The sequence below is a fragment of the Sciurus carolinensis genome, chromosome 8, assembly GCF_902686445.1.
Source record: "Sciurus carolinensis chromosome 8, mSciCar1.2, whole genome shotgun sequence".
NCBI classification, from domain to species: domain Eukaryota; kingdom Metazoa; phylum Chordata; class Mammalia; order Rodentia; family Sciuridae; genus Sciurus; species Sciurus carolinensis.
In genome coordinates this window covers 102,850,615-102,859,531 of record NC_062220.1, presented here as the reverse complement: position 1 = coordinate 102,859,531, position 8,917 = coordinate 102,850,615, and the positions used below count along the sequence as shown (strand labels likewise).

At 39.2% G+C, this 8,917-nt stretch overlaps 1 non-coding gene across 1 annotated transcript; it reads left to right on the top strand.

Annotated features, from left to right (window-relative positions):
- Positions 1-1,612: 1,612 nt before the first annotated feature.
- Positions 1,613-1,689, top strand: Trnat-ugu (transfer RNA threonine (anticodon UGU)). The gene has a single exon. It is a non-coding gene; the product is annotated as a tRNA-Thr (tRNA).
- Positions 1,690-8,917: the final 7,228 nt, after the last annotated feature.

The window sequence follows — 8,917 nt, the reverse complement described above, 5'->3', positions numbered from 1 at the left end:
AGTATATGGGAGGATGTAACATAGGTTATGTGCAAATATTGCCATTTTAAGCAAGAGACATGAGCATTCAAAAATGTGGTATCCATGGTCCTGGGACCAATCCCCTGCAGATACAAAGGGACAACTGTACCACATATTGCTTATCCATTCATCCACTGATGGACATTTGGATTGCTTCCACCTTTTGATGCTGTAAATATTTGTATGCAAGTTTGCATGTGGGTATGTTTTCCTTTTTACTGCAGATATACTTAGGAGTGGAATTGTTGGGTCTTATGGGAACTATGTATAATCTTTTGAGGAACTACCAATCTGTTCTCTGAAGCAGGAGCACCCATTTTACAGTATATGAGATTCCAGTATCTCCACAGTCTCAGTACTTGTAACCTGTAACCTGACTTTTTTCTAGCCATGTTCATTTGATTTTTATGTCCCTGATAACTAATAGTACACATCTTTTCATCTGCTTATTGTTCATTTGCACATCTTTTTTTGAGAAATACCTATTCAAGTTCTTTTCCTTTTTTTTAGTTACAAGGATAGAACTCAAGGGCACTCAACTACTGAGCCACATCCCCAGCCCTATTTTGTGCTTTATTTAGAGACAGGGTCTCACTGAGTTGCTTATCGCCTCACTTTTGCTGAGGCTAGTCTTGAACTCTTGAATCCTCCTGCCTCAATTTCCCAAGCTGCTGAGATTACAGGCATGCCCCACCGTGCCCGGTTCCTTTTCCCATTTTTAAAGTCAGTTTGTCTTTTAGTTTTTAGTTGTTAAGTTCTTATCAAATATATGAATTCTAGATGATTGTTGTGGTGCACACCTATGAATCCCAATGACTCTGGAGGCTACGGTGGGAGGATCACAAATTCAAGGTCAACCTTAGCAATTTAGCAAGGCCCTAAACAACTTGGCGAGATCCTGTCTCAAAATAAATAAAATGACTGGTTGCGGTGGCACACGCCTGTAATCCCAACAACTCAGGAAGCTGAGGCAGGAGGATCACAAATTCAAAGCCAGTCTCAGCAATTTAGTGAGGCCCTAAGCAACTTAGTGAGATCCTGTCTCACAGAAAAAATAAAAAGGGCTGGGGATGTGGCAAATGTGGCTCAGTGATTGAATGTCCCTGAGTTCAATCCCTAGTACCAAAAAATAAAAATAAAAAATAAATAAATAAAAAGGGCTGGGTATGTGACTTGGTGGTAAAGCACATGTGGGTTAAATCCCCAGTGCTCTGTGTATGTGTGTGTGTGTGTGTGTGTGTGTGTGTGTGTGTGTGTATGAATATATATATATATATGAATATATATATATGAATTCCAGATATTTTCTCCCATCTGTGAGTTCATAATTTTCACTTTCTTGATGATACCCTTTGAGTCACAAAAGTTTTGATTTTTGTCATTTTGTATTATTTTCATTTGGTTGGGTATTTGTTATTTTTGTTGTCCTTCTTGTTGTTGCCAAGGCTGAAACCAGAGCCTATGCATACTAGGCAAGTGCTCAGTCATTGAGCTATATCGCCAAACCCCAACAGTTATAAATTTTGAAATAGTCCAACTTATCTTTTCTTTTAGGTTGCTTGTACTTTGCCATTTATAAGAATCCCTGGCTGGGGAGGTAGCTCAGTCGGTAGAGTGCTTGCCTTGTAAGCACAAGGCCCTGGGTTCAATCCCCAGCACCCCCCCCCAAAAAAAAAAATAATCCCTTAGTGAATCCAAAGTCACGAATACTTACCCTTATGTTTTCTTCTAAGAGTTTTATAATTTTCACTCTTGTCTTTTGCTCTTTGTTCATTTTGAATTAATTTTATATATGGTCAAAGTGTCAACTTCATTCTTTTGCATGCAACTATCTAGTCCCAGCACCATTTGTTATTCTTTCCCTTGCTGAATGGTCTTAGCACCCTTGTCAAAAATCGGTTGACCATGGATATATAGGTTTATTTCTGGAATGTCAGTTTTCTTACACTGTCTCTTGATTACTACCGTTTTGTAGTTATATTTTGAATTTTTTTCCAGCATTGTTTTGGCTCTTCTGGGTCCCTTACAATCCCATGTGAACCTTTGAATGAGCTTGTCAGTTTGTACACAGAAGTTGGAATTCTTTTTTTTTTTTTTTTTTTTTTTGGGTGCTGGGGATCGAACTCAGGGCCTTGTGCTTACAAGGCAAGCACTCTACCAACTGAGCTATCTCCCCAGCCCCAGAAGTTGGAATTCTGATAAGGATTGTGTTGAATCTGTCTTGGGTATTGCTACCATATTAACAATGTTAAATTTTTTGATTCATGAACGTGGGATGTTTTCCCTTTTATCTACATAGTCTTTAATTTTTTCAACAGTTTTAAAGTTTCCAGAGTATACATTTTGAACTACTTTTGTTAAATTTATTCCTAAGTATTTTATACTCTTTTTTTTTTTTTTTTTTTTTTTGTGCCAGGAATTGAACCCAGGGCCTTGTACATCTAGGCAAGCACTCTACCAACTGAGCCATATCTCCAGTTCCTATGCTTTTTATCTTTTTGTTTTGGCTTGGTTTTTTGCATTGCTAGGGATCAAACCCAGAACTTCATGCATTTATTTTATAATGCTGTCGCAAATGGAATTGTTTTCTTATTTCAATTTTGGATTTCTCAACGCAAGTTTGTATACAGTATAATTTATTTTTGCATATTGGTCCTGAATCTCACAACCTCAATGAATTTATTAGGATGTGTCTGTTTGTGGATCTATTTGCAAATATCCTACTTTGAGTTCATTTTTTCTCTGTTCTTCAGTTGTGTTTTGTTTTGTGGTTGTTTTCAGTATAGGAGATTAAACCCAGGGGAACTCTATCACTGAGCTACATCCCTAGCTTTTTTATTTTTGAAACAGGGTCTCACTAAGTTGCTGAGGCTGGCCTCAAACTTGCAATCCTTCTGTCCCAGCCTTCCAGGTATCTGGGAGTTCACTAATTCTTTCTTCTATAAGTTGATAGCAACACTAGTGAATTTTTCATTTCAGATAGTGTACTTTTATGCTCCCTAATTTCCATTTGTTTATAATTTTTTTAATTTTGGTATTTTCTACTTGATGCAACATAATCATTCTCTCTCTCCCCCCCCCCTTTTTTTTCTTTTTCTTTTTCTTTTTTTTTTTTTTTTTTTTGTACCAGGGGTTGAACCCAGGGGCACCACTGAACCAAATCCCCACCCCTTTTTATTTTTTTACCTTGAGACTAGGGTCTCACTAAGTTGCTTGGGTCTCACTAAAATGCAGAGGCTGGCTTTGAACTTGTGATCATCCTGCCTCAATCTCCTGAGCTGCTGGGATTACAGGCATGCACCATTGCACCTGGCTCTCTAATTATGTGGCTAGTTTGAAATATTTTTCTGTTAAGTCACCATCTAGTTGCTCTCACAGTTTCTGTTGCCTACCTTCTTTTCTGGTAAACAGATTCTGTTTTCCTGTTTCTTTGTGCGTCTAGTAAAATTTTTGTTGGAAAGTGGACATTGTAGCATCTCTGGGTATGGTTCCAACCCCTTTCTCTTCTGGGGCTTCCGTGCCCCTATTCCTCTCTCTGCCTCCCTTCCTTTTTCAGACCTAGGGATAGAAATCAGGGGCACTTTACCACTGATCTACATACCCAGTCCTATTTTTTTTTAATGTTTTTGTTGTGAAATGGTCTCACTAAATTGGCTAGGCTGGCCTCAAACTTGGTATTCTCCTGCTTCAGCTTGGCAGTTACTGGGATTACAGGCATACATCACCACATCTAGCCCTCTGGGGATTGCTATTGCTATCTGCTTATTTATTTAGTGACTAGTTAGGTTATTTTTAATTCTATCCCCACTCCCCCATATTTTAAGCCTCTGATACTCCTCCTCAGGGAGGTACAGCTTTGTATATGCCCAGTCACCCTGGGATGACGGGTGCTGGTAGGGTTCTCTCCCTCTTTCTCTGACCACACCCAGCTATTAAACTCCACTAATTGCCTCTGACACACCACTGATTAATGCTTTCAAGAATCCTCTGAGGCCTAAATTCCTCTACAAGCTAATCCACCTTGTTTTGTTGGATGGGATGTTTTCTGAGGTCAGTGTTTGATATTTTGTCTAACCCTAGGGCACTCAATTGTCTTACTCCTCAATTTTCTCCTGCAAACTAGCCACCTGTAGTCCAGGCTGTTTTCACTAGGTCCACAAATCACCTCTCAATTGCTTTTCACCACAACATCCACTCCTCCACTTTTGTTTTTGTTTTTGTTTTTTTTGGCGGGGGGGTGCGGGGGGTGGTACTGGGGATTGAACTCAGGGGTACTGGACCACTGAGCTCTATCCCCAGCCCTTTTTTGTATTTTGTTTAGAGACAGGGTCTCACTGAGTTGCTTAGTGCCTCACTTTTGCTGAGGTTGGCTTTGAACTCGAGATCCTCCTACCTCAGCCTCCCAAGTTGCTGGGATTACAGGTGTGGCTCTCCTCCACTGCACTTGAGAGTGCTTCCCCATCCTCTGTTACAAGTGAGTCAGTTCATTTGGGAAGAGATCAGGGGCTGTCGCACAATCTGCTTCTCTTCCCCAGACAGAATCTCTGAGCTCAATGGCCAGCTTCTGCATAGACACCTACCGGCATGGGAGAGAGGGGCTGTAAGGACCCCAGTATTCTCAGCACACCATGCCAACGGTACAGCCTCCCTCTAACAATTGGGAGCTAAGTGGAAAAAGAGATCCCCCACCTGGACCACACTCACCCTGGACCAAGTGCACAAGATAAGAAACACTGACGTTCTTGCAAGAGGAAAGTCCTCCAGTTGGCAGCTGGAGGAAGAGGCAGGCACCTTGTGTTTTGTTTTCATTTTTTGTTTGTTTGTTTGTTTTTGGCACCAGGGATTGAAACCAGGGGCACTTAACTCACTGAGCCACATCCCCAGTCCTTTTTATATTTTATTTAGAGACACAGCCTCACTAAAATTGCTTAGAGCCTTGCTAAATTGCTAAGGCTGTCTTTGAACCTGTGATCCTCCTGCCTCAGCCTCCCAAGCCTCTGGGATTATAGATATGCCTGGTGATCTCCCTGTGTTCTTTTTTTTTTTAATTTATTTTTATTGTAAACAAATGGGATACATGTTTCTGTTTGTACATGGAGTAACAGCATACCATTTGCATATTCATACATTTACATAGAGTAATGATGTTTGATTCATTCCGTTATTTTTTTTCCTTCCCCCCCACCCCTCCCACCTCTCTTTTCCCTCTATACAGTCCCTCCTTCCTCCATTCTTGCCCCCTTCCCACCACCCATTACGTGTCATCATCCGCTTATCAGTGAGATCATTCGTCTTTTGGATTTTTGAGATTGGCTTATCTCACTTAACATGATATTCTCCAATTTCATCCATTTGCCTGCAAATGCCATAATTTTATTATTCTTTATAGCTGAGTAATATTCCATTGTATATATATACCACAGTTGCTTTATCCATTCATCAATTGAAGGGCATCTAGATTGGTTCCACAGTCTGGCTATTGTGAATTGAGCAGCTATGAACATTGATGTGGCTGTATCTCTGTAGTATGCTGATTTTAAGTCCTTCGGGTATAGGCCAAGGAGTGGGATAGCTGGGTCAAATGGTGGTTCCATTCCAAGCTTTCTGAGGAATCTCCATACTGCTTTCCAGAGTGGCTGCACTAATTTGCAACCCCACCAGCAATGTATGAGTGTACCTTTTTCCCCACATCCTCGCCAACACCTATTGTTGCTTATGTTCTTGATAATCGCCATTCTAATTGGGGTGAGATGGAATCTTAGGGTAGTTTTGATTTGCATTTCTCTTAGTACAAAAGATGGTGAACATTTTTTCATATGTTTGTTGATTGCTTGTAGATCTTCTTCTGTGAAGCGTCTGTTCATATCCTTAGCCCATTTGTTGATTGGGTTATTTGTATTCTTCATGTAGAGTTTTTTGAGTCCTTTATATATTCTGGAAATTAGTGCTCTATCTGAAGTATGAGTGGCAAAGATATTCTCCCACTCTGTAGGCTCTCTCTTCGCATTGCTGATAGTTTCCTTTGCTGAGAGAAAGCTATTTAGTTTGAATCTATCCCATTGTTGATTCTTGCTTTTATTTCTTGTGCTATGGGAGTCCTGTTAAGGAAGTCTGATCCTAAGCCAACAAGGTGAAGATTTGGACCTACTTTTTCTTCTATAAGATGCAGTGTCTCTGGTCTGATTTCAAGGTCCTTGATCCACTGTGAGTTGATTTTTGTGCAGGGTGAGAGATAGGGGTTTAGTTTCATTCTGTTGCATATGGATTTCCAGTTTTCCCAGCACCATTTGTTGAAGAGGCTATCTTTTCTCCATTGCACATTTTTGGCCCCTTTGTCTAGTATGAGAAAATTGTATTTATTTGGGTTTGTGTCCGTGTCCTCTATTCTGTATCATTGATCTACCTGTCTATTTTGGTGCCAATACCACGCTGTTTTTGTTACTATTGCTTTGTAGTAGAGTTGAAGTTCTGGTATTGCAATACCCCCTGTTTCATTCTTCCTGCTAAGGATTGCTTTAGCTATTCTGGGTTTCTTATTCTTCCAGATGAATTTCACGATGGCTTGCTCTATTTCTGTGACGTACGTCATTGAGATTTTAATTGGAATTGCATTGAATCTGTATAGCACTTTTGGTAGTATAGCCATTTTGACAATATTAATTTTGCCTATCCAAGAACATGGGAGATCTTTCCACCTTCTAAGGTCTTCCTCAATTTCTTTCTTCAATGTTTTGTAGTTTTCATTGTAGAGATCTTTTACCTCTTTGGTTCCCTGTGTTCTTATCTACACTAATCTGAAGTGGAGTCCACCTCCTTTAGCTAGGAGGGAACAGTCTGGTTTCAAAGAATACCATGGCTTTTGCCCTGCTAAATTTTCACAAATTTTCTTGAATAGATGCCACTTCATTCACTGTTTTCCCTTTAAACCACTTCCAGAAGCTTTAAGTTTTATTTTGTTATCATTTACTTATTTGTTGTGGTGCTAGGGCTCCATCCCAGGGCCTTCTGCTTGCGAGGCAAACATTCTACCACTGAGCTACACTCCCACCCCCAATTTTTTTCATTTAACATATTGGCGTTATGAATTAAGTTGATTGATTTTCAAGTATTGAACCAGCTTTGCATACCCGGAATAACTTCTACTTGGTTATGGTGTATATTCTTTTTATACATTGCTAAATTTGATTTGCTAGTATTTCATTGAGAATTTTTATGCATACATGTATAAAATACATAGTTTTGAGAGTTTTATGTCAGGATACTGCTTGCCTTGTTTGTTGGTTTTGGTACTGGGATTGAACCCAGGGTGCTGTACCACTGAGCTACATCCCCAGCTCTTTTTAATTTATTTTGAGACAGGTCCTCTCCAGGTTGCACAGGCTGACCTCACAACTTAAAATTCTCCTGCCTCAGCCTCCTGAATAGCTGGGATTATAGGCAATGGACAGCTACACTGGGATATTGCTTACTTTATAAACTGAATTAGGAATTGTTCCCTCCTCTTCTGTTTTCTGAAAGAGATTGTTTAAAATTGGTTTTAATTCCACTTTAAATTTTCGATATAATTTTCTAGTGAAAACAACCTAAGCCTGAAAAATTTCTCATCTCTTCCTCTCCCTCTGCTTTGTCACTTCTCTGTCTCCCCGCACTCCATGTTATTTTTGCAGTGCAGGGGATTGAACCCAGGGACTCAGGCATATTGATTTATTTTGAGGCATTTTTAAATTACAAATTCAATTTCTTTGATAGTTATGGGACATTAACTACCTATTTCATCTATTTTGAGTTTTGGAAATTTGTAATTTTCAAAGAATCAGTCCATTACTTAAAAGTTGTTGAATTTATATACATCAAATTGTTTGTAGCATTCCCCTTGGTATCCTTGAAACATTTGTAGGTTTCATAGTACTAGCACCATTTCACTCCTGGTCATTTGTGTCTTTATTTTTGTCTGTCTTACAAGAGTTTTAACCAATTTTATCATTTTTCAAAGAACCATCTTTTTGTTTCGTTGATTCCTTTTATCAGTTTCCTGTTTTAAATTCATCAAGTTCTGCCTTTATTTTACTATTTCCCTTCATTCTGTTAGTGTTGGCTTATTTTGCTCCTCTTTCCTAGTTTATTTTTCTGTTTTTTGTTCATTTTGGGGTTAGGAGTTTTGGAGATTGAACCCAAGAATTTATGCACTCTAGATAAGTTCATTACCACTGAGCTACATCCCAAGTCCCCCTTTTCCTGATTTCTTTTTCTATTCTTTTCTTTTTTTTTTCTTTTTAGTTGTAGGTGGACACAATACATTTATATGGTGCTAAGGATCGAACCCAGGGCCTCACACATGCTAGGCAAGCACACTACCACTGAGTGAAAACCCCAGCCCCCTGATTTCTTAATATAGGAAATCGTATTGTTGGCTTGAGACTTTTCCTATTTTATAACTGCTATACATATCCCTTCTTGCACTGCTTTGGCTACATAGCACATATTTTGATATTTTGTTTTTATTTTCATTCAGTATGTCAAAAATGTTTTTTCCCCCTTGGGTACTTCCTCTGGCCCATGAATTATTTAGAAGTGTTACTGAAATCTCAAGTGTTTAGGGATCTTCCTGTTTTCTTTCTATGAGTTGATTTCTGGTTTGAGTTCACTGTTGGGAGTATATACTCTATTTTGTTTGTTTAGGTTGGGTTTTTGGTTTTTGCAATACTGAAGGTTAAACTCAGGGGTGCTCTACCACTGAGTTACATCCCTATCCTTTTTTCTTGTTTTTATTTTGAGACAGGGTCTCACTAAATTTCTGAGACTGGTCTTGAACTTTTAATCATCCTGCCTCAGTCTCTTGTGTCACTGGGAATATTGGGGTGTGCCAGCACACCTAGTGGTAGTTTCTTTTTTTGTG